Raw genomic sequence first — 25,930 nt, forward strand, 5'->3', positions numbered from 1 at the left:
TGTTAAAACACGTGTACATTCAATCAAAAGCTGACGTTTCCTCGACGTTATTGACGCACTTGTTTGCCTGGGAAATTACAATTCGAAAAATCACCCACTCACGTGGGAAATAAGAACACAAGAACTAACAAATATGTAATTTAATGACTAACTTTGTTATTATAACTAAGGTAAGATCTGGTCAAAATTTTAGCGTGCAGTTATAACAGTTAAACCGCCGTTTTAATGTCCAATTTACACTAGTACGCCACACTACACGAGAGCACTGCTACAGTTTAAATGTCACTGATTAATACATGAAGCTTGGATGTTTTTTTACCATTAATGAACTTGATTAATAATAAGTGTTTGTTAAACATGTAGTTTTTAAACTATTAGCTAGATACACAAAATAACTGTATAGAATACGCGAGAGCTGAAAACTCTAAACAATAAATGCGTCGAATTTTCGAAAACTAAGAAGTTCCTAACAAGATACATTTTCACTACAAATACGCGAGTCTTGAAATCTCTAACCAAGAAGCGTATATGTATCTAAGATGGCTTACAATTCGACACTGACTACTTAACATTATAATTGCAATGCCAAGCCAAGCCCAAGGGGTTAGCGGGGGCAACTTCGAAAATTCTAGAAGTAAATAGGTAAAACCACAAACCAACTTTTGAGTATTTGCTAACAAGGACTTTTGGGGAATTTGCTCGGAACAGTTAACCTGTAGGTTTTATGAAAGTAGAAATTATTTGCTGCTAGTGTTGTAGCAACACATGGATAAATTTCTTACAAATCCATATATTATAAAAGGTGTTAAAATCAATAAATTATACATATAAACAGATTCAAGAAATTGTACAACTGACCATTTTTACCTAATTGTTAACAGCAGAATCAAAACTATTGGTTATTTAAAAAACATAATTTAAAGGTACTCAAATTGAAATCCCAATTGCTGGTAATTAATCAACCTGTACTTAAATTCATGCAGCACGTTTTCAAGAATTTCAGGTCAAATAGTGTTTCGATATGTATTGTTATATTTCTATTTGATATGAAAATTAAATTTTGATAATTATAAACAAGATTCAATTTAATATAAAATATTTTCCATTTTCTCAACCACGGGCATATAAATTTAGAACAACCTGTATACAACAAATTGTTATATTTAATTTTAAGAAGTGATTAGAAGAAGCTTACGAAACTCGGGACAATGCGCTTAGAATAAACAAAGTGAATGGCGCGTACCATTATCGTTTTTCGCGGAAGGTTCGATCATTAGCCTATGCTAAATAAGACTCAGTGGAAATCGATAATAGGTCATTATCGTTGTTCGCGGAAGGTTCGATCATTAGCCTATGCTAAATAAGACTCAGTTGAAGTAGATAATAGGTCATTAAATTTTGTAAATAGTAGAAAGTAATTTTAGAATGGGAATTAACTATTTTTTTTTTGAAATCCATTAAACATATTTAGAAAGATTAAAAATTGGTTTTGAGGAATACTGCGAATGAGAGTTTGTGGTGGAAGGTTGATTTGTGAATCTGGAAGGGATATTTAGAAAGTAGGGGAATTAATGACAAATAGAGAGCAGAATGTTTTGAGCTGTCGAGAAGTGAAGTCCAGTAGTAGACGGTGTAGTTCTCCGGAGAAAGCCGGTGTAGTTCCGTGAGTGTGGAGTATCTATCGTGGAACGAGAGGTAGGCCAGGTTGAGAGTAAAAGAACCTCCTTGAGCCAAGAGTGTCCCGGTAGCTGATTGCAGTTTCGAAAAAGGTAGAATACAGCATCACGACAGAAGCAGGAACGAGAGCTATACGAGCTAGTTTTCAAAGGAGAACATTACTGAAAGCCAGGACGAGGTTTTGATCGCAGCCAAGGATAGCAGGAAACGGGTCTTGTGTGAAGACATTCTCAGTTCACCAGAAAAAGGTCAATCTCATTTGTTTGGACATGAATGTATGGGTTTTTCGTATTAAATACCACATTATAAATTGAAGAACATAATAAATAATATCAGAAAAGCTTCATCAAGCTTAAATAGAATTGTTGCTAATAAATCCTAATAGTTAAATGTTAATAAAAACTTTCAATTGAAAAACCAAAAGGAAATAAGATTCCCATTTGTAAATGTTATGTTTAAGAAAAATAAGATCTAGCAAATATTAAGCAGTGATTGCCATTTAAATAAAATAAACAATATTTTGATTATAATTGTAACCCATATGTGTGTAGTATTTTACTCTTTTCTTTCCTATCCCGATTAGGAACCATTGAGAAATACTTAGAAGCCACGAGAGAAAGTAATTAATTTTATAATTCGCCCTGAGATTGAAAACATATTGATATGTGATCTGGTAAATTAATTAGATTATGATTAATGCATTGATCAAATTAAATGACATATAAGAATATTATCTCATATCAATAATCAAGATCACATCAACTGTCGTCCAACGTGGAAAGCATTGAAAAGTATTTCTAGTGGCAAATTTGAAGGATAGAAAGAGTAAAGCCGGTATTTGAAAATTTATATGCCTGTGGTAAAAAGTGAGATACTTACATTTGATAACATAAAATTTTAGATCTCTTTAGGTACAAATTTTACATAACTGATTTAATATTTTATTTTTACGATATTTACATTTGTTATATTTATTGACAATTTATAATATTTAGGTGAGAAAAAGTCGTCTTGGTAACATACTAGTAAAATTTCATATTTGGCGGGGACAGTACTTCTTGAAAACAAATGTCTGTGACAAGAAGCCAAAGCAAAGACAATAAAAAACAAAAAGAACATTCAAATCAAGAGGATAATTCAGACCAAGAAGATATTTTAGACACAACAATCATGGAAACAGGAATAGATAAACTATTACAACTGATGCAACTCCAGTCACAAAAACTGGATGACAATCAAAGAGAAACAAAACAAGCAATGGATGAAGCAAAAAGGACAATGGATAAAAATCAAGAAGAAACATCAAAGAAAATGGATAAAGTGGATCAAAAAATGGATGAAACACAACAAGAAATGGATGAAACACAACAAAAATTGGATCAAAAAAATGGATGAAACACAACAAAAAATGGATGAAACACAACAAAAATTGGATCAAAAAATGGATGAAACACAACAAAAAATGAAACAAGTAATAGAAGAGAACAACAAGAAAATGGAGGAACGCATAGGAAAGTATGAAAAGGAAGTAAAAAGATGTTTCACAACAATGAAAAACGAGATGAAAGAACAAGAAATGAAAATTCAAAATAAAATAAAGGAGATAACGAATTGCCAGAAAAAAGAAATGGAAAGTTTGGAAAACAAGTTGCAAAACGCTATTCAAGCAGACATAGAAGAAGTGGAAAGAAAGATTGCGGAAATCAATACTCAACAAAATGTCGGAGAAAGAAGAGAAATGGTTATACATAGCACAGGTGACGTGAAGATAAGGTTTGGCGGGGACGTAAGAAGATTACACCCAGTGCCATTCATAAATAGCCTGAAAAAGAAAATACAGCACATCGGAAATTTCGAAACAGCAAAAGAAACTATCAGAAACCATCTCAAATATGAAGCAAGCCTATGGTTCGATAGCAAAGAAGAAGAATTCGGCAATTGGCAACAATTTGAACAAAATTTTTTGAATTATTTCTGGGGAAAGGTCCAACAATTGGAAATTAACAAGGAATTGCAAAATGGGAAATACAATGATAGGATGGGTGTATCAGAAAGGACATATGCTTTGCAAATTTACAATAATGCAAAACATTTACAATATAATTACTCATCGGAACAATTAGTCGAACTGATTGCAAGACATTTCGAGGAACCGCTGGAAGACCATATCACATTGCAAAATTACAAAGACATAGATAGTTGCCAATTCCTACAAATAAGTTACAAAGACATATGCCAATTCCTACAAATAAGAGAATCACGTCTAAGAGAAAGAAAATCAAGAAGGTCGCGAGAAGATTACAGGCCCCGAGAAACACAAGATTACAGAGATAGAAATCAAAATAGGAGGGACTATACAAGACGAGATGTTAATCCCAGAAGGGAAAACGAAAATAGAGACAACGGAAGAGGAAATTATGAACAAAGAAATAGGCAATGGAATGAGGACAGAAATCGAGAATACCAGAATAGAAACACCACACGCTCAAATCAAGAAAACAGAAATAATGGTAGACAAAATGAACAGGCATATCGAGAAAACCGAAACAGATCCGACAGACCAAGAGAAAATAGAAGAGAAGTAAATAATACCCAGACAGATGAATATGACGGAGAGAGACATTATGACGAAAATATAAACAACGATGAGCAACCGGCGTCTTTTCACGACGGCGCTCACTAAAAACCAAAAATCAAACAGGAATCTTTTGTCACCCCAAGGAGTTTATTAAATTGGCAGGAAACAACGAAAAGAAAAATGGAGTTAATTTAAAATTTGTGGATGGATTTATCAACGAGAAACCAATTAAAATTATGATAGACACTGGATCTGAAATAACATTGGTCAACAGAAAACTAATAGAAGAAGTTAACTTAACAAATTTAATTTACAAAATACCTAGGGTAAATTTAGTGGGCGCAAACAAACGGACATTGGCAACTATAAATGAAGGCATACGAGTAATGGTACGACTGGGTAAGAATATGTATGCACTACAATGTGTAATAATGCCAAACATGTCACATGACATGATAGTAGGAGTTGACGACTTGGCAGAAAAACATGTAGTGATAGATTTTAAAAATAATACGATGAAACTAACAGAAGAAGAAGAAAAAGAACAGGACAAGGAACATGAGAAACAAAATACGGACGAATCAGGTAAAGAACAAAGAGTGGAAATGAATTTGGCAGCGAAGCAAGGACAAAGAAAAAAAAGGAGAAAAGGTCAGAAAAAGATAAAAGAAAATGAAACCTGTGGCTCCTCAAAAGAAGAGTTGAGCCCAGAAGAAGAAAATTTGAGAGTATCAGAAACAAAGGAAACCTGGGATTCCTCAAAAGAAGAGACGAGCTCAGGAGAAGAAGAAATAAAGCTAAAAAATGAAAGTGGAAAGAATATGTTTGAAACATTAGTATTTGAAGAGGAGGTATATGCAAACGAGGATGCAGAATGCACGGTAAACATGTGTGAAGAATCTGAGAAAAAAGACAGAAAATTGATATGTGGAGAAGGGAAAGAAAAAGAATTGCGGTTGATGTTAAGAAACTACGAAAATTTGATCAATGAGGAAAACAGAGTGGCTAAAAAGTACGAACATTCATTTGAGGTGAAAAACTTGGGAAATTTTCGATCAAAGACTTACCCGATTCCATACAAGTATCGACAAGAGGTGAAAGAAGAAATAAATAAAATGTTGGAAGATCAAATCATCGAAAGATGTGATTCACCGTATGTTAACCCGATTGTGATAGTAAAGAAAAGCAATGGAGAATTGAGGTTATGTTTAGATGCCAGGAATATCAACCAGCACACTGTATCACAATATGAATCACCTCTAAACATCGAGGCCATTTTTGGAAGAATCACCGGGTCACACATATTTTCAAAAATTGACTTAAAACACAGTTTTTGGTTGATACCGTTAGCTGAAAAGTGTAGAAACTACACCGCTTTTTCTATTGATGGTATTGTCTACCGGTTTAAGGTAGTGCCATTTGGATTGCAGAGTGCTTGTGCTGCACTCGTCCGAGCTCTACATACCATTTTGAATCGCCATGAAGATTTCATAGTTCATTATATCGATGATTTATTAATTTTTTCACAAGATACTCAGAGTCATCTGGAACACATAGAAATAATTCTGGAAGAATTGGACACAGCGGGATTGAAATTAAACATTGAAAAATGTCAATTTTTTCAAAAAGAAGTCATTTATTTGGGTTTTCAATTGGACACCAAAACAGTAAGATTAGCCGAAGACAGAGTCAAGCTCATAGATGGATACCCAAGACCAACGAATTTGAAAACATTGAGAGGTTTTCTTGGCACGATAAATTATTTTAAAAAGCTGATTCCCGATTTGAGCCAAAAGGAAATCCCTCTGATAAAATTGCTTAAAAAAGGAATAAAATGGAATTGGAAAGAAGAACAGGAGGAAGCTTTCGAAACATTAAAACGAGAATTCGCAAAAGGAACGAAAATATACCACCCCATTTACAATTTACCTTTTATACTCCGAACTGATGCGTCCATACAAAAATTTGCAGGAGTTCTGTCTCAAATACAAAACGACCAAGAAGTGCCGATATGTTTTATATCTCGAGTGACTAAAACACATGAGAGAAAATATAGTGTTACAGAATTGGAGTTTGCCAGTGTACTATATTGCGTAAACAAATTGAGGTTTTACTTATTGGGAGCAAAATTCACAATCGAAACAGACCATGCAGCTTTAGTACATATCATGAAGAATAGATTAGTAAATAATAGAATACATAGAGGCATTCTATTATTACAGGAGTATGATTTTGAGTTCCGATATATAAAAGGGAAAGACAACATAATAGCCGACGCTCTAACACGGGATGAGGACACCGGAAAAAAGGAAACAATTACTCTACAGGTGGGACTAAATAGATTAATACAAGAAGAAGGGATATATTCGTTAAATGAGATAAGGACAAACCAGGAAGACCTAGAGGAAAGAGAAAAAAGAAGAGCGGAAGTAGAAAATAACATATATTCTAAGAGAATAGACGGAAAGGAACTATATTTAGTGACACAGACATTGGCCGAAAAGATAATAAAGAAATTACATGAGGACAATGGGCATATCGGTAGCAGAAAAGTTTGGCTCGTTTTTAGGGAAAATTACATCAGCCGACAGGATTACCGCATTGCAAAGGAAATTACCCAGAAGTGCGATGTATGTCAAAAATATAAGAGTCGGAATTTCAAAAACGAAAATGTTGCCAAAAATATTGAAGCCCGAAACAAACTAGACATTGTAGCAATAGATATGTTAAGCGATCTAATTATGACCACTAAAAGGAACAAACATATTCTGGTAATGGTGGATGTGTTTTCAAAATACATAAAATTATATAGTTGCCGCACCACAAAGGGGGAAGAAATATTAAGAAAAATCGACAATTTTATAGCCATAGTAGGAACACCAAAAAAGATTCTACTGGACAATGCAACGTATTTCCGAAATGATCGTTTCAAGGGACAACTTCGAGAACGAGGAATAGAGACAAATTTTGTCAGCATCAGGCATCCACAGAGTAATCCTTCGGAACGATTCATACAGGAAGTGACGAAATTTCTTCGCATTGCAACAGATGGTCAACATCGCCACTGGGACAGGAAAATGGCGGAAATAGAAAGGTATCTAAATACAATTCCGAGCACAGTAACAAAAGAGACCCCAGAATACATCATGAAGGGTGTACTGCCGATAAGGCCATGGGAAGACCAAGAGCCAAAAGAATATCAACAGGTGATTGAAACCGTACAGAGAAGATTACGGCGAAGCAACGAAAAATATATCCAAAGACAGGAACAAAATAGAAAAAGAAGACCAGTGACTTTCCAAAAGGGTGAAAAAGTACTCGTGAGGGCATTACGAGTATCAAATCTTCCTGGGGGCATTTGCGCAAAGTTGATGCCTGTTTTCGAAGGCCCGTACATCGTAAATAATGAAAATGGGATAAATAGTTATGAGTTGAGGCACAGGAACTCGGAAAAGATCCGAGGAATTTATAATATTCACGATGTATACAAATATCACGAATAAAAGACAGAATTACATGAAGTAGATAGTAAGTTAGGATATAAGACGTAGATTAAAGTAAGGAAATATACAGGGAGTTGGTTTTGCCTCGAGAAAATTTATTTAAAAATGCAGATAAATTTTACCGAATACAAGGCGGGGATTTGTTATATTTCTATTTGATATGAAAATTAAATTTTGATAATTATAAACAAGATTCAATTTAATATAAAATATTTTCAATTTTCTCAACCACGGGCATATAAATTTAGAACAACCTGTATACAACAAATTGTTATATTTAATTTTAAGAAGTGATTAGAAGAAGCTTACGAAACTCGGGACAATGCGCTTAGAATAAACAAAGTGAATGGCGCGTACCATTATCGTTTTTCGCGGAAGGTTCGATCATTAGCCTATGCTAAATAAGACTCAGTGGAAATCGATAATAGGTCATTATCGTTGTTCGCGGAAGGTTCGATCATTAGCCTATGCTAAATAAGACTCAGTTGAAGTAGATAATAGGTCATTAAATTTTGTAAATAGTAAAAAGTAATTTTAGAATGGGAATTAACTGTTTTTTTTTTGAAATCCATTAAACATATTTAGAAAGATTAAAAATTGGTTTTGAGGAATACTGCGAATGAGAGTTGGTGGTGGAAGGTTGATTTGTGAATCTGGAAGGGATATTTAGAAAGTAGGGGAATGAATGACAAATAGAGAGCAGAATGTTTTGAGCTGTCGAGAAGTGAAGTCCAGTAGTAGACGGTAGTGTACGGAGAGTGAGAAAGCCGGTGTAGTTCCGTGAGTGTGGAGTATCTATCGTGGAACGAGAGGTAGGCCAGGTTGAGAGTAAAAGAACCTCCTTGAGCCAAGAGTGTCCCGGTAGCTGATTGCAGTTTCGAAAAAGGTAGAATACAGCATCACGACAGAAGCAGGAACGAGAGCTATACGAGCTAGTTTTCAAAGGAGAACATTACTGAAAGCCAGGACGAGGTTTTGATCGCAGCCAAGGATAGCAGGAAACGGGTCTTGTGTGAAGACATTCTCAGTTCACCAGAAAAAGGTCAGTCTCATTTGTTTGGACATGAATGTATGGGTTTTTCGTATTAAATACCACATTATAAATTGAAGAACATAATAAATAATATCAGAAAAGCTTCATCAAGCTTAAATAGAATTGTTGCTAATAAATCCTAATAGTTAAATGTTAATAAAAACTTTCAATTGGAAACCAAAAGGAAATAAGATTCCCATTTGTAAATGTTATGTTTAAGAAAAATAAGATCTAGCAAATATTAAGCAGTGATTGCCATTTAAATAAAATAAACAATATTTTGATTATAATTGTAACCCATATGTGTGTAGTATTTTACTCTTTTCTTTCCTATCCCGATTAGGAACCATTGAGAAATACTTAGAAGCCACGAGAGTAAGTAATTAATTTTATAATTCGCCCTGAGATTGAAAACATATTGATATGTGATCTGGTAAATTAATTAGATTATGATTAATGCATTGATCAAATTAAATGACATATAAGAATATTATCTCATATCAATAATCAAGATCACATCAGTATGCAATATATATATATATATATATATATATATATATATATATATATATATATATATAATTTTAAATAGCCTTATGCCGAGATAGTTTCCAAATCAGACTCATTTAAGATATTATATAAATGTAGGTATGGTCGAAGCGAAGATCGGTGGGATATGTGTGTTATCAATAAAATTCGATATTTTTAAGACATTCCAGAAGCCACTACAGATAAAATGTATTAACAACCCATTAATCATTTAGAATTGGTCGACGGATATTAGTACAGTTAAAATAATTAAGACGATAACTGGACGATAAAATTTAATGAGTGAAATTTAAAGTTTTTTCTACTTTAATGACAAAAAAGCATTAACAGAACCCAATTAAAAATTTTTTTGCACATCATATTTGAAACATTTTTTGGTTGAAAAAGCTCATTTTTGTTGGCCAAAAATATATTATTTTGTCTGGACTAAATTACATTTCCGTTTATCTTAAAAGGGATATGTTACTACCAACATACACACAGTGTTGCCAAACTGAATTTTGTTATTTTGAGTGTAAATTTTCCCAGCGATCTCCGAGGGTACAATACATATAAATTTTTAAATACTAAAAATCTCTTTTTTGATTGTTACAAAACATTTACAAGTAGTGCGGCAGATTCGTGCAAATATTATAAGAATTGTGCATTTAATGAGAAAACATATAATTTGGACCACATATACTACACATATAAAGGTTCAAAATTAGATAGGAGGCCATCTCAGATTTTGCCTTTTACAAAAATGGCGGGGATTCAAAACGGCGACTAATATCACGATAATTTTTGAACGAGACTTTAGATTTCAACCAAATTAGGTATATATATTTTTTTATGTATAAGATCGAGGTCTTGAACCGGAAGAATCGGTTTACCAGAAGTTGTGTTTTCCCGGTTTTTATGTAAAAATATGCTGTTTTTTTTTTCATTTCTTTCATCCTGTATGTCTTAATTTTTCAGATACTTAATACCACCATTAAAAAGAGAGTAAAAATATTTTTTAGGAAATATTTTTAACTTTTTAGTTATGTTTTACCAATTTACCATTATGTTAATTACCATTTAATAAATGCAAAACGTATCATCACATGTACCTATAAGCGGCAGATTCGTGCAAATATTATAAGAATTATTGTGCATTTAATGGCAGAAGCATATAATTTGGACCACATATACTACACCTATAAAGGTTTAAATTTAGATACGAGGCCATCTCAGTTTTGTTACTTTTACAAAAATGGCGGGCATTCAAAATGGCGACTATACATATGTGACTAATAGCACGATAACTTTTGAACGAAACGTCAGATTTCAACCAAATTTGGTATGTATATAGGTTCTTTTTTTGATGAATATTATGGAAGTCTTGAACCGGAAGAATCGGTTTACCAGGATTTGTATTTCTACTGTTTTTATGTAATATGTTGTTCCTTTTTCAATTCTTTCACCCTGTATATATAAATTTTTCAAAAAGGTTTATGCGATTAAAAAAAAATGTAAATATATTTTTCAGTAAATATTTTGAACTTTTTAGTTGTGTTAATTACCATTTAATAAATGCATAAAGTATGTTCACATGTACCTATGGGCGGTACCTATGAATTGCTCCATGTTAAAGCTGCCGGGCGTAAATAGTAGCAGGAATTTAAAAAATGTCGTTTATGTCAGCTGCATTAAGTGACTTATATGAAAGTCAACTCACTGAATTCAAATCATTTTGGTATCCAGATCATTTTCCAGACATTATCTGCAAATAAATGTACATTCGTAAAAATATACTAATCTGTAATTTTATACATTATGATTGAAAAGACAGCGTAATATGTTTTGGCAAACTCATAGACAGAAGTTAACCATATTGACAGATGATTACTTAAAAATTTTATTGACTTATTTTAATTAAATAAATTCTTTCCAAACCAAAAATAAAATATAATATTAAAATAGCTTTTGAAAGAACTAAGTTTATTCAAGTAAATACGACTGATTATTAAAATTTATAAACTCTAACGAACCTAACCCAGTTTCACTGTCAAAGTAACAGAAATTGAATCTGTCAGATTATAGTTGGCCAGCACGATTTTTTGACAGTTTACAGGAAGGTGGTATAATACAATAAATTATTACTATGTATATCGAACGCCTCTACTTTTCTATAGTTTAGAAATTAATAAAAATAATTTAAAAATTCTATGAATAGGAACAGTTGTTGCAGATGTAGTAAAAATAACGTAGTAAATATGCGATTTCGATAAATTTCCTTTTATACGTCTCCAGCAATGCTGATAGAACTATTTCGCTAACATTTTGCCAACAAAGAATTCCCAGAGTTCCAACATATATATATATAAATTTCCTTGCGAGCTCCAGGTATTTTGAAACATATTTCCATCAATATTAATAACAGTGTTACGGTTGTTGCTTACCTAGAATCAGACTTTATATTCTCGAGTATTTTTGGTCGAATAAAGAGTTTCATGAGGCGTATGAGTTTTCTTTTCTTTACTAGGATTGTGAGAGCTTCAGCGATCATCGACAAAATTGAAAATGCTCTCTGTAGAAGTTTAGAGTTCAAACGTTATCATTTTAGATTAAATTAAACTGGAAAATAGGTATATGATGAGCTTTCTGTCTTATTCTATTGGCTAATTAGTTGCTTTACTTTAATGTAATAAATGCGAAAGCTTAAACTATAAAAAATGAATAAATATCTTTCTTTCTTTCTCTCTTTCATTATACCCGTTCAGGTGTCAGATTTGTGTTTCGTTATGCTACATATTCCTCATATCTTCCATTCTTTTGTGTCTTGTCCTATTATTTTCATTTCTTCAAGCGTTTTTTTAACCTTTGCCGCATCTACTAATTTTTTATTTATTCATTTTTTCCTCGGTCTCCCTTTTTTTCTTCTTTGTGATATTTCTTGCTTCGTGAATTTTTCTCGTTAGCATACTGGGTTTCATTGTCATCCGATGTCCATACCGGTTTCATTGTCTCTTTATTATTTTGTTTATTATTGGTTCTTGTTTGGTTGTGCATCTTATTGTCTCATTTCTTATTCTATCCCATTTGGTATTTTCGATTATAGCTCGTAGATGTCTCTCTTTGCGTTTATCCCACTTTTATGCTTTTTATCCAGTTTCCTTTGGACCACTCTGTTTTTCTCAGACTTGGCGCTAGTGTATAGTAGTTTGTTTGGTATTTTGTTCTGTTTGTAACATCGAGGTCTATTTTCCATTATTGGTAATTAGCCTCTTATTGCACACATTAATTTCGAGGTTATTGTGTTTATTTATGTAAATATATAATATGATTAAATAAAATATTAAAATTCAATACACTCGTAGACAAAAATGTGGAATATTTTGAAATTATTGTAAATATGTTCAGTATTTAATGGCTCTTAATGTCAAAACATTTCTTTCTGAAAAGAAAACTGTATTTACCACGTTTTAAATGAATATTTAAAAAAATGAAACTTATTGTAAGTTAATAACTAAAAAAATCAACATTGAAATTTTTGAAAAGGAAACCAAAAATATATTAAAACTAAATATTACTTTTAATAAATTAACGATTCCAAAATAATATTTTTGCTATTGTTTGGAACAGATATTGACTCTAAACATAGCCAAATAAATCTTATATTTAGGTTCAAAGGTAAAATGATCTCCAGGCCTGCAAAATAGGTTGTATGGGATGTATTTTGAATCTTTAAAAATAATAAAACTAAAGAAGATTACAAAAGTCAATATCTAAAACCAATACTTAATATCAACAAAAATTAAAAAGGAAGTCTGAAAAATAAATTGGAAAAGCATCAAAAATACCAAACATATGACTTTACAAAATGTTCTAGGTTATAAAAGAATACAAGCATAGAAAAGTTATATGATAGAGAAAATTCTAAACATAATTACAAAAAGCAGAAATTTAAAGAATAATGAAAGAGGATACAAAGAAATAACGAATTAAAAAGTAAGTAAGGAGACCAGCATATTGATGTTTTAGTGATACTCTTGAACAAAATTTATAACTCAGGCATATTACCCAAAGAATGTTTAGCGTCGAATTTTATTTGTCTCCCCAAAAAGAAAAATGCAAGACAATGCGGCGACTACCGCACCATTAGCTTGATGTCCCATGCACTAAAAATGCTACTTAAAGTCATCCATAACCGAATATACAGGGTGTACAGAAACTCTCCCGACAAACGAAGACCGGAGATTCCTCAGATAATTTGAAGATAATTTAACCCAATTCATCTAGTCCGAAAATGCTTCCTAAGGGAGCTAGAGCCCTTTAAAGATGGCGTTTTGTATATAGTTTTTTTAAACAGCTCCAGAACGCTTCTATTTAGAAAAACGAAAACTCGCAATATTTATCTTCCAAAGATACATCGATTCATTAATTGAGAATTTCTAGTACTAGTCATAGGCTTCCGTTTTGGGTAGGACAACAGTTATTTTATCACATAACTTTTTTGTCTTTAACTCTTAAGCACTGTTGACACTGGATTATTAAATTGTGAGGTATTGTGGTACTTTTTTCACTTAATATACTAATACAAAGGTGCCTGGACGTCAATCAACGTATAGATGTGCGTATTTTATTGTCTATAATAAAGCATTCGACAAAGTGCGACATGAACAATTAAAGCATTTCCTTAATCAAAGAAGATGGACTACAATGACCTCAGCATTTTGTGGCATTTACACTATAAGCAACGAGCAAAAGTACATATTAACGAACAGCTGTCAGAGGAAAGTGAAATCAGGCGTGGGATTAGACAGGGATGCGTGTTGTCGTCAATCCTTTTTAATGCCTAATCGGAAGATATTTTGAAAAAAGCTCTTGAGGGTGAAACAGCAGGAATAAAGGTAAATGTAGTCTCCATTAACATTACATATGCGGATGACACTGTCATCTTAGCCGAAAATGTTGAGGATCTTCAGAGGCTGGTGACCAGAGTAGCGGAGTTTGGACAAGAATGCGGTCTAGCAATAAAAGTCAAAACTACAAATTATAAGAATATCGGAAACTCCAAGATATATTGTCGAACGAGTATGAACGAACTAATGATTAACTCCACAGGTGATTACTTCCAGGAAATCAAAATCAGAATAGATGACACTGTCATCTTAGCTAAAAATATTGGGGATCTTCAGAGGCTGGTGACCAGAATAGCGGAGTTTGGACAAGAATACGGTCTAACAATGAACGTGAAGACGACAAAGTTTATGAAAATATCAAAAACTCAAAGAAGTAACGATAATCTCTTCATAAACGGATCCAATATCGAACTTAGTAGACCAATATGCATACCTTGGAACAATGATCAACTCCACAGAAGGTTACTTACAGGAAATCAAAATTAGAATAGAAAAGGCTATAGCCAATTTTAACAAAATGATAAAAGTGCTCTGCACAAGACATTTGAAGTTGGAGCTAAGAGTTAGGTTGGCTATGTGCTACGTTTTGTCGACACTGTTTTATGAAATGGAAGCTTGGACCTTGAATGCTGCATCAATGAAAAAACTGGAATCATTATAATTGTGGGTGTATAGAAGAATTCTAAAAATATCATGGACATAACAAGTCAAAAACAAAAGGTTCTGAGAAAGATAGAACCTCTGGCTTTTGAAGATCTTAAGAAGGCATGTGACTCGATACCTAGAACCAAGCTATGGGTAGCAATGAAAAACATCGAAGTTCCAAGTATATTAATAAAATCAGTATAAACACTCTACAAGAATAACAAAGTAGCTATTAAAATGGGCAATAGCATATGCAGTCAATTTAAGACGACAAAAGAACTACTACAGGGTTGCTCCACATCCCCTACCCTGTTTAAAATATTTACCCGGTTATATGATGAGAAAATTGAAACGCGATTATACAAAGACTGGGATGGAAATAACCTAATGAAAAGTGAATACCTAAAAACGGAGAATACAGAAATAAAACAGCGCAAAATAGACGAAGGTGAGCAAATATGAGAAACCGATACCGATAAGTACAAGTATTTAGGTTTCATGATAGTAAACAAAGGAACAACGGAAGAAGATATAAAAATAGACTAGGACAAATAAAATAATGCATACGAAAATTGAACCCGGTATGTGGGATAAGAACGTCAGCATAAAAACAAAAAGAAGGAAATATAATACCATGACAAGAAGTATCCTCACTTATGGGGGTGAAAATTGGACAAAAAATAAGAAAATCAAAAGCAAATTAAGAGCGACAGAGATGGAATTCCTAAGGAGAAGCTGCAGATTAACAAGAAGAGATAAGAAGAAGAAGGAGAAAATAAATAACATGGAGATTAAGACAAGAATGGGAGTGAACTTAGATATAATAAAATCAATGGAAAAATTCCAATAGTTGGCTGTATACCATAGTTTAAAAAACTTATACAGAAGTAAAAACTTCAAGTTTTATAGTGGTATAAAATCGTTTATTAAAGAACTTCATAAAATGTCGTGCAAAACGTTTTCGTTTTAATTCAGAACATCTTCATTGCTTAGAATGAAGTATTTCCACGTTAGATTAATGCAAAAAAGGTTAAAATTGTGACTGTTAATGAGAAAAACATGTGGAAAATACTTACACTCGTTTTTTAGATGTAATAGACTACATCGAACAGAAGAGATTAATCTGGTACGGACATGTCAGAAGAGCAGACCAAAATCTTTGGATAAACAGAATAACAGAGTTAAGCCCGATAGGAAGAAGGAAGAGAGGCAGACCCCGAAGATCCTTCAGAGATGAAGTGGACGAAGCAGTAGACAGAAAAAATCTACAGAAAGGGGACTGGCAAAACAGAAACATCTGAAGCGAACGGTTGATTGAAGGAATACAGTTAAAACTGTGGGAATCCTTAGTATGTACTACATACAATTCCACTAAAATTGTTTACTTTATTGTAAAGTTTTTTAAATACTATGGTATACAGACAATCCCCTAGAACCTTCCCACTTTAAGCTTTTCAACTTAAGTTCTTAAAACTATACCTCGAGTAAAAATAGGAAAATAAATAGCATAACATAGGATTAAATTAAATTTAGTCACATAAAAATATAATCTACTAATTTGACTCACCGTACTTATTAGAAAAGGATATACAAATTTAATGTATTGTACACGTTTAACCGAGAGTTCTAAGAATTAAAATTTAATCAAGAATCCCATACTTTTTAATGCCTTTTCCTGCTGAAATGTCAGGTAAAGGAAAAAGTTTCCACCCGATGAGCAGCGTTTCATAAATTTCCAATTATTTGAATGACATTTTAAACCAAGCTTCTTAATATTTTAAACTTTGATGGGAGAGGAAAGGCTGGTTTTGAACAAAGTTGTAACAGAAAATTATTAATATATAGGTACATATTATCTTTATGTCTTTTGAGTCCCTTTTACTTTTCAGTGTCGGGACTGACACGTACGTTGACCATTGTTTCTTGTTATGTGCTAATCTGTTTGCTTCTGTTATTGTTTTCCCTTCCTTTGAATGAATTTCGCGACTGCTGTATCCCAATCTTCTCTAGATCTTCCCCTATTTTATTTTTTTTGTATGCTGGCTTCCTTTCTTTTCTTCACCGGTATGTTGTCTTTCATTATTTTCCTGTTTCCACCAATTTAGTTGTTTTTATTCAATATATTCAAGTATCAACTGATTTCGTTTGTCCGTATATATCTATGTGTTTCGTATTATGTCTCTCATTGTCACTCCTCTAACTCTTCGTAAATATTTCATCCCTAGGGCTTCTGTCTTGCTCTTTAGTTTTATTGTTAATATCCATGATTGGCACTTTTATGTAAGTACTGGTCTATACATGGTTTCAAACACAGTTAATTTGGGTTTCCTTATAATTTCTTTCTTGTTTAAGAAGATATTTTTTATTGCATGGAATAGTTTTGATGTCTTACTAATTCTTTGTGCAATAGGTTTGTCCTGCCTTCCATTATTTTCAATTGTAACGCCTATGTATTGGAAATGGTTCACTTGCTCTATTTCACCCACTAAAAATTTCTATATTTATTACGAGATGTACTTGCGAGATTACCATAGTCTTTGATTTGTATGTATTGATCTTCATACCGTGTTTACCGGCCTCCGTAGGTTATTTTGCAAGTCTTCTTCTTTTTCTGACGTAACAACTAAATTTTGTAGGTTTTCAGAGATAGTTATTGCGCATTCTTTGACATGTAGGAATTACAGAATTTAAGAATTTTAATTCTCCATTGGCGCAGATATGGGTCATGCTCCAAACCGGTCATTTATTGGCCTGGCCTAATATAAGTATTATTCACATAAAATATTTATTTTAAGTGAATATGACATGCAGCGATTTTTTATAATTTACAAAAACAGTAAATTAAAGCATTGTGGTCATTAAAATGTTAACTGTCGGGAATTAACCTGAAACAATAAACCACATTTACCATCAAGCACAACTGCAGCCTGATCCAAATCAATCACAAGTACAACCATAAAATGTATGATCACCAACTAAAGCAAATACTTGATAATATTCAACTTTCACCATTAAGCCCACATAATAGAACAACCAATTTAAGTAAATCTAAATATTTATTCTAATTCTCTATCAGATAGAATCAATCTATATACGTTACTCACATGGGCGTAGTCAGGTTTTAGTATCGGGGTGTCGAAAATATAAAACTAATAAAAAAGTATATAAAATAACTGTTTATTCACATTGAAAATAGTAAACCTGTAAAAAATAAATACATAAAAAAGCAGAAATGTAAGCTAAATAAAAATAAGGTTCTGTTACTATATAATATATAACATACATAAATATGTATTTAGAATTAATGTTATGTTGTGTGCACAACCTCAAACCGGTCAATTGTGGTTATGTGTGGATTATTGTTATCTTTGCCTAGTATTTGACTTTCGTTTTCAACCAGTCCATTAGTCCATCGTATAAGATCAATCAGTTCTGGTTGACTATTTGCAAGAAAGCTGTGTCATCTGCGAGACGTAGCTTGTTTTATTTATGACCCTTTATTAAGATGCCTTTTTCCCATACTTCAAGTGCTCTTCTCATAATATATACCAAATATTGAGCTGAAAATATATGTAAATGAAGTGATACCTACTTATGAGAACTAAGAACTATACTACCAACCTTTATAAAAAGACTTAAAAGACTATGGCTAGAAGACTTACGAGATTTACAGTGAACCACGAACCACTGATGAATTGTACTTAAGGGAAGCCTTTCATAGGTATTATATTTATTTATTAGTGATTTTGCCTCTAGAATTCTCTAAGAAACGTCTTGGCAAAACTTACGTTCTGTATTAGCAGTCAGGAAATACTTGACCTCTTAATTCATTAGTACCTCTTAGATCATATTTCTTTGTTTTTTTATTTCTCTGTGGACTTTTCTTCTTATTCTTGGTATTGGTCAATTTATTCATCAGATCATTTTTATAAGAATAAAACGGTTGTAGCTGTTGCCACTACAGCCATTCTTTGCATGTTAGACCCTTCTATTCTTTTCTCTATCACTAAAACTATGACATACGGATACAACAGACTCAGACTGCTGCAATTTAGTCCTGGAGTCGAGAGATTAGCCTTAGGTGATACAATAGAAAATGATTAATTATTTATATGGGAAATAAGCCACAATTAAAATGAAAAAAATAATTTTATTAACGTTTCGACGCCCAAATCGGGTGCCGTTGTCAAAATACAAAATATTACTAAAATAAACTAAAGTGTTGTTGCTAAGCAAAAAAATTCTTCTAATAATTTATTTAATCTCACTCATTTATATTGGCAATTCAGACATATATTATACATTTTAAAGTAGAAGACTTTAAAATGATATTGCCAATATTTATGAGTTGCGTTCCTGGGACGACTTACTGAAAGATAGTTCATTCGATTACATGAAATTAACCCCAACTCAAGAATATCCGTCATAAAAAATTATAGCGTGTGATATGTCTTTAAAAAGACAACCAAATGCAACGACAGTAAAATTCTCGCGTTAGAGACTTCATAGTAAATCACAAGGGAAAACCAGGAAAAACCCTGTGATACTATCCCGACATCGTAAGTATTTGGTCTTACATTAATTTACTCTCAAAAAATAATACCAAATTCTGACTTGTAACATGTTTAAATTATAAATAATATTAATAATACTAGATATAAGTAATACTAAAATATATACTAGCTCGATATTATTGACTTACTAATCTTGGTATTTTCTTTCTATTGACTTCCTCTTTCAGTATGGGTAACCACATCCTACTGCATTCTACCGAGGAATTTGCGACACAATTGGTTTCATTTAGCATAATTAGAGCCGCTTCTTTGATTTTTCTCTTTTTACTATCTGATTCTTTCAGGACTATACTTGAATCTCTCCACTGAACTCTATGTTCATTATCCCATGCGTGTTGACATATTTGAGATCTCTCAACTCATAAATATTGGCAATATCATTTTAAAGTCTTCTACTTTAAAATGTATAATATATGTCTGAATTGCCAATATAAATGAGTGAGATTAAATAAATTATTAGAAGAATTTTTTTGCTTAGCAACAACACTTTAGTTTATTTTAGTAATATTTTGTATTTTGACAACGGCACCCGATTTGGGCGTCGAAACGTTAATAAAATTATTTTTTTCATTTTAATTGTGGCTTATTTCCCATATAAATAATTAATCATAAAAATGCCACAAGGAAATAGCTTCAGAACAACACAATAGAAAATATTATGATTAGTCTCAAATATTGATTCCACTGTAATCACATTCTTCATGTAACCATATTTCATACTATTTTGTTGTTCAGCAATAAAATAAACATTATTTTCATATAAAGGCCACAATCGTATGACTTAAAACCCTTTTATTGCAATGGCCCCTGTTTGTACATTAAGAAGCTACATCAGCGCGCGAAAAACGCGTTCTAAGATTGCAGCTTTAATTTTAAATATTTTTAATCAAGAAACAGAATGTTAAGAAAACCTAAGGCTATAGTTGGGTTTTAATTTCAGTATTTTATAATTGCCAGAATATTCCATTGGTGTGGTGAGCTTTGAGAAAAAAACTAGTTTGATTGGTGCACCCGGTCTACAGTGACAATTTACCTGTCTAGCAACAATAAAGCTATTAAACATTAAAAAAAAATCACTTAAATCGGATAACTTCTTCTTTTTTAAGTTTCATCTTCTATCGAAGGTTGAAAATCATCATGGCAATGCGGACCCTGTTGACTGCCGCTCTAAATAGCTCTGCACTACTGCATTCGAACCATTCCCGTAAGTTCTTAAGCCAGGATGTTCTTCGTCTTCCCACATTTCGCTTTCCTCGGGTTTTGCTTTGCATAATAAGTTGTAATAATGTACTCAAATTTTCGGCTTTTGATAGTTAGTATTATTTTCGGTTAATTTCCTATCCTTCTAGTTAGTTCCAGGTTCGAGATTCTTTGAATCCATGATATTCGTAGGATTCTTCTGTAACACCAAAATTCAAAGGCGGCCAACTTATTCAAATGGACTTGTTTCAACGTCCACGCTTCCAAGCCATAAAGATGAGTAGAGAACACGTAACATCGAAGCATCCTTAGGCGTAGTTCTAACCTTATATTCCGACAACAAAGAAAATGATGCACGTGCTATTTCAATACGTGTCTTAATTTCTTTGGTTTGGTCTACATTTCGCTCACTGAGTTCTATAATGACACATTTTCAGAAAATGGTGTTTTGTGATAACCACTACCAAAAAATCACGAAATTTCACTTTATAATTGAAAGAAACCGGCATAAAGGTAGCTTGAATAGAATCCCCTAGATAAAGTTGTACCACGTGCATATTTCCCTCCATTAGCGGCAGCACTATACCGTCACATATTTAATATGACGTTGACTTTAGGTGTGTTTGTGTTGCTTCTACGTGGAATACCAGCACATTTTCATAAAACTAATGTTATGCCACTTTTTAATTTTTATAACCTTCAATAAAAATATATTATTTTTTAGTCTATACCGGCACAATAAAAGTTGTGCTAGTATGGAATGAATTTTTTGGCAAAAACATACTCTTTGTGTCACCAAAATATAAGGTTGTGTCGGTATAGAATTTACTTTAATTTAAATACTTTACTTTATGCCATGAAAGAACAAAGTTGTGTCAGTATAGGTTTACTTTTTCTTATATTTCACTCAGAATGTAACAAGAAGAAGAATGTAGAAAGTGGATACAAAACAGAATTAAAGGCCTGTGAAACTCTTATCAAATGTAGAATGTACAACAGGAAGATAGACGTTCCAGCCAGACCAGTTAAAGATCCGTGTGACATCACAAAATGTAGGCAAACATGTACCGGATATGCACAGAAGAAGAGAGACGAGCGTTTTTAAGTTATACTGGGATTTGGGAGACATTTCCAATCAGCTAAATATTACAATTGCATTGATGGAACAGGTTAATGTAGCAAAGAGTGGTGGAAGAACCAATAACAATGTTTTTTATTTTGTTAAACAAGGTACAAAAGCATGGGTGTATAAAGTATTTTTCATTTCGACTTTATGTATTAGATACTTTAGGTCTTTAGGGAGAAGTCTTTGTTAAGTGATGTTTCAATACTGAAAATCGAAAAGGATAATCATAGCATTATCCTGTATAAAACTTCCTTTAATGAATTTTATTTTAAAATGGTCAACTTATTCAAAGAAATACGAACCATAAATCCTAACAAAATATTCTCTTTTAAAGACATTGAACTTAATATGGTCTATCAAAATAAAATTTTAATTTCCAGAAAAAACTATGAAGATCTAATGTATCTTATTCGATATAATGCAATAATTAATAAAATTCAAAGTGAATTTTACATCAACTTACATTCCACGTTTTTATTCTTGTTTCTATAAACAAAGTTTTTCTATAAGTGATAATCATTTTAAAATTCTTTTTTAGTTATTAGTAAGAAAAATATTGTTGTGTTCATATAGTATATCTTTATTTGGAATAAAAACATGATTAACAAATTAAAAAATAAAAACGTTTATTTTATGAACTTTTTATGCCACTACTTACGAACGACCACTTTTGCCAAAACACTATAAAACTTGAATTCAATACTGGCATATATATATATATATATATATATATATATATATATATCAAAGTTCTCGAAATTCATACAATGGAAAAAAAAGTAATATATAACCATTCATTGACAAGTATTTGGTTTCTTCTCTCGACCTCTTATCCATAAATTGTAATTTTGAATGGTATTTTATGATGTCACGAAACTTCATGGTCAATTATCTCAGAACTTCATTTTTGCGGTTGTGCCACTATAGAAATCAGTGAGCGATTGATGTTATCCATGTTCCTAAGTATTTTTAGTTATTCGCACTCTCAATCACAGTATCTTCAATAGTTAATTTGATGTTTACGTGTGCTGATTTAGTTATGATCATGCATTTAGTTTTCTTTAAATTCATCTTCAGTCCGTACTAATGTCAGCGTTCATTAACCCTTAAACGCCCAAGGGTGGGTAAAAAATGTCCACCTAATGCGTATTCCCTTGTAACATATTTATTACGTGTTCAAACATTTTAAAAAAATTATTTATTGTTAAAAAGACAGCCCTTTATCGAATGTTAATTTGGTTCTACCGATATTTTTGAAAATAAAATTAATATCTTGAGCTAAATATGGGTGGGCATAAAAAGTACACCCTTGGTAAAACTTGTTACTAAAGGTTTCTATATAATTTCTCGTTGGTAGGAACATAATCCATATAATTATCGACGTATAGTTACATAATCGACATAATTATCCGCCAATGAGGAGGCTGAAAGGAAGAATGTGGAGAAAATCGGCAAATCAGAATTACTGGCTTTTACTGGTATTTTAATTTTGATGTACATTGTAATTTAATTGTAAGGTTTGTAAATTGTTTATATTAATATTTTAGAAGATGCTGTGTTTATTAAGCATAAGATTCTTAAGTTTAATCTATTTCCAACAACTCTCAATAAATATATTAGGTATTTTCGAGGTGGACATTTTTTACCCACCCTTGGGCGTACATGGAACCTAAAAAAGGTTGGGCGTTTAAGGGTTAAGGCGTTGCATTACGTTCTATAAATCATTGTTGTTATCTGTTATTATTACTGTATCGTCTGCAAAACGTAAGTTGTTCAAAACTTCTCCATTGATAGATATACCTTCTACTGAATCTGAGAGCGCTTCTGGTGCTCGGAATCTTGTGAAATCGGATAACTGGTTTAGGAAATTCGAAACATCAAAAACGACCAATTTTGTGAGTGTAATTTTTATGGTAGTGAATACAGCTTTTTAAAAATGTTTTGTAGAATTAGAATCTGCAATAAAAATGGGGATATCTATTAATAATTTCCAAGTTACACTCGCCTCCATCCCACCTTAGAGGGGGGCATGTTTGGTGTCATTCGATAGATTTTTAAAAATATTAAATACTTGTTTTTATTTTTTTATTTGGCTTCAAATTCCAAAATTTTCCATAACTTTCCTAGGATATAAGAATAAATGGTTTTTTTCGATTATAGCGCCATCTATCACTAATGTGAAAAAAGTCTCGAATAAAAGTTACTTAAAGATTTTAAAATTACTCCCCACTCCAAGGGGCCAGGGGGTGGAGTGGGGAGTCGTGTTTGGTGTTACTCGATAGATTTTTGAAAAATGCTAAACAGGTGTTTTCCAGTTTTTTCATCCGATGTTCGTTTCGCGAAATATTCAACCATCCCGCTACTTTTGGCACACCCTATATTCTCTCTCTCTCCTGTCGTTTCCCCATTACTGAGGATCGTGATTTCTTCCAATATTCCTAACAGTGTTTCTCCACTGGTCTCTATCTTAAGCTGCTATAAGGGCTTCGCAGACACACCCTATATTATAATGCTATTAATCCATCTGTAATAATATATTATCACGTCACATTAGTTGTCCCGTTGTAAGAAACACAGAACTACTATAAAGGTCAAACAAATAAAATAAACAATTTACGAAACTCAAATGACATTTCAAATTGACGTTTTTAATATTTGATGGTTTCATGGAACCGAAAACTATTACGAGTATACTGTAAGAACGAATCTGCGGGGGGAAGTAGTGACGGTGTAAACCCCCGGGGAATTTTCACATGTTGAGCAACTAGCAGACCGTAAAGTAGTTGCCTGGATGAGCGCGTATTAAGGCCGTTAATAATAGACAATTTTTCCGCGCCTCATTCAACATGAGCCTCCATAGTGCAGCGTCTTACTGCGCCAGTTTAGGGTTTATACTGTACATTTATTTTTCATAATTCTACTATTTAGTTTTTATAACCAAAAATAGATTATCATATCATATTAAATTAAGCATTTGAATTATGTAGGTATCTAATGGATGATAATTTTCGTTAAGAGTGTAATTGGGCGTAATAAATTTTGGGCCAATGCTTTTCAAATACATACGTTTTTTTTTTCGAATCCTGAGAAAACTAAAAAATTTAAACGCAGGGTGAAATATTACATTATTACCGAGGCCCGAAAGTCTCTGAAGTTTTTGGATGCATTAAAAACATACAAGAATCAAATAAATTATATAATAGTTTTTTAACTTTGGGATTGCAATCTCCTCTCAAGGTGATACAGTAGCGATCAACAGCTAGCCAAAACGCGTTCCAAGATTGTGGCTGTAATTTTGAATATTTTCTCGAGATATTTGGCACACTTATTCGTAATATAATAAAGAATGGCGGTACAGAGCCCAATTTGAAAAATATATTAATATGTGAAAATTACTCTGTAATTAAATACAATATTAAAAAAACGAGCCTGTACCGCCATTAAGAAGAACAAAAAAATACACTTTCTTCAAATAGACCTTTTTATCCGATGCCTAGATTTTGTGTCATTTTGGAACTACTAATGAAATAAAAAAATTTAGTAGTTCCAAAATGACACAAAATCTAGGCATCGGATAAAAAATTTATTTGAAGAAAGTGTATTTTTTTGTTCTTCTTAATGGCGGTACAGGCTCGTTTTTTTAATATTGTATTTAATTACAGAGTAATTTTCACATATTAATATATTTTTAAAATTGGGCTCTGTACCGCCATTCTTTATTATATTACGAATACGTGTGCCAAATATCTCGAAAAAATATTCATAATTACAGCCGCAATCTTGGAACGCGTTTTCGCTACCTGTTGATCGCTACTGTTTCCTCTTAATATAGAGTATTTGATAACTGTGGGATTGGAAGAAATATTTAGGTTACTTATTGACTTTCTCACAAATTGTAAAATTGTATTATAATAGTAACTTAGGGTTTAGTTAGTGTTTGACACCTATATCTAACCTTTTGTAAATTTACCTTATTTTATCCGTGGCCTAGTCTTGTGTTGCTGTATGAAAATGTCTTGATGGGTCCCTGGACGAGAAGTGTGTGTCCCAGTTAATGTTCCTTTTGACATAATTATTGATTTTTATTTCGAATATTCGCTTAGGGTAGTTAGGATTATTTAGGTTAGTTAGGGCTATAATATGTATGTTGTGACTGGCT

Source organism: Diabrotica virgifera, chromosome 4 (assembly GCF_917563875.1).
Source record: "Diabrotica virgifera virgifera chromosome 4, PGI_DIABVI_V3a".
In the NCBI taxonomy this organism is placed as follows: Eukaryota; Metazoa; Arthropoda; class Insecta; order Coleoptera; family Chrysomelidae; genus Diabrotica; species Diabrotica virgifera.